This window comes from Pteropus vampyrus, unplaced genomic scaffold (assembly GCF_000151845.1).
Source record: "Pteropus vampyrus isolate Shadow unplaced genomic scaffold, Pvam_2.0 Scaffold254, whole genome shotgun sequence".
NCBI classification, from domain to species: Eukaryota; Metazoa; Chordata; class Mammalia; order Chiroptera; family Pteropodidae; genus Pteropus; species Pteropus vampyrus.
In genome coordinates, this window is record NW_011889035.1 from 675,387 (window position 1) to 677,695 (window position 2,309).

The following is a 2,309-nucleotide window of genomic DNA, read 5'->3' on the forward strand; positions in this document are numbered from 1 at the left end:
GTGAGACTCTGAACAAAATGAGTCTGAGCAGAGAAAGGTTAGTTTCACCATTTTTTGTGATGGGTCATGGCAGCTGAGGAATAAGAAGTAGCTGTTTCTGTGCTCAAGCCATGTTGGGGAGGGCGCTGCTCTCCTGGCTCAAACAGCACAGGCCTCTAGAATGGTAGAAAGAGTATCCTTCCCAGGTCCTGCCTTGTGAGTCCTTCATATCACATACTTAGAGCTCAGGTGTGCTCTCCACTCAGGTTGCTCAGAAAGGCAGGGGACTAAACAAAAGGAAGTGAAAGCAAAATGACCACTTATTGAGTATATAACACGTTCTAGGCATAGTATATGATAAATATTTTACTTATAGTATCTCATCTTATTTTCACAAAAGACGATCCATGTTGTCATTCTCCTTTAATAGGTGGCATAAGTGAAGCTCATGGGATTTGAGTGACTTGTCCCAGGTCAAATGATTACTCACTGGCGTAGCTGAGATTCAAACACTTCTCTGATTTATCTGACCCCTAAACCAGTGCTCTTCAGAGGCCTTACTCAGAGGGGATACTGAGAGGACAAAGGCTCCTCTGGCAGCAACCGCATAGGCCAGGGGTCCCCAAACCCCAGGCCACAAACCAGTACAGGTCTGTGGCCTGTTAGAAACTGGGCTGCACAGCAGGAGGTGAGCAGCGAGGGAGCCTTCGACTATATTTGCAGCTGCTCCCCAGTGCTAGCATTACCACTTCAGCCCCACCTCAGATTATCAGGCATTAGAATCTCATAAGAGCATGAGTCTCTGGTGCCAAAAAAATTGGGGACCACTGACATAAGCCATGCCCCTTTGGCAGGGCAGCAGTCTTGCCTTCTGCAGTACAGAAAAGAGAAGGAAGAGAATCATGTTTCTAAATACTTCCCTATGGTCTGGCCCATGTTTTTAGCTATAAGTTCCTGCTAACAGAGTATCACTCACATTTATGATTAGAAATTATTGGTTTAACTCCAGTGAAGGCAGTGAGACAGCAAAATACAACATTCCCTTGTATGTTGCAGGCATGCAATAAACATTGAGCAGGGGGAAAAAAGTCTCAACATGCCCAGAGGATGAAACAGCTGTTATTCATCAAGGCATTCCACTGGAAAACTCATGAAACTGAAAAAAAAAAAAAAAAAAATCTGTTTAATCCTCACTGTCACCTCTTGACCCCTGCCAGTAACTCTTGAAGAATAATGACATGAAAGATATTTTCAGTTTAGTTTTCCTGACTTTTTACCAATACTCACCAGTGAAGAGTTTTCCTGTCCTTTTACTTCTTCCTGATGCAGGGTAGAGACAGAGATGGACAGAAAAATACAACACAGATGAGGGGATTAGGAGGCCTGGATTCAAGTCCTAGCTTCCTGGTAATAGTTACAAATTTGGGGCGAGTAACTTTTGATTCTCTGGCCTCCATTTTCTCACTGTCCAATCAGAGGATTGTTCTATTAAAACCAGCACCTATATTCAATAGTACAGAAACTGGAACTTAGTTTAAGTCACCTCATCAAATAGGAAAGATGCCCAGGTAGCCGGAATTCGAGCATGGCTGAATGATTTGTACAGTAATGCAAAGCAGGCGAGGGTAGAAGTGTTGTTTCTTCTCTTCTTTCCTTCTCACAGGAATGTCCAATAATTATTTGGCTGATTGTTTTCTATTCCTTGCATAGCCTGAGACTAGTTACCAAGTTATTAAAGAACTAAGCTAATGAGATATGGGAAGAGGAGAACGTGAACTTGTGAGAGATGACAAGGAAATCTTTTACTCTGGATATTTAGTAGAGATTTTTTTAAAAAAATGGTAAAGTAGGAGTACAATTTCAATAAGATATACATTTATTACTGTAACTTTTTTTTGCAAAAAATTTTTCTTTATTATGATAATTAGAGAAATTCAGAAGAATTTTAAACATTAGTACTGAATAAAAGAAATCTAGCCCATCTTTGGCTCACATAATCTTTTAGCCATGGAAAAGCTGCCTTTTGGTAGTTTGTCTTTATTACAGGAGTAGAAAATAAAAATGCTTACTTCAGAATCTGATATGGTCATTTACCACTGTAAGAGCTTGCAGCCGTTTCTCTTCTTTCTTTTCACATTTACAGTACAAGAACCTCTGTGTTAATACTTTTAGTTTCATGTGACAATAACCTAACTTGAATGGTCTTCAACAGAAAATGAGAATATGACAGCTCACAAAACCAAACTACATTAGGAACAGGGTCATGCTAACTTTCGGGGTGCCTCAGACTAGAACTCAAATGCTTTCAGAAATTCCTTGTTTTTTTTTTT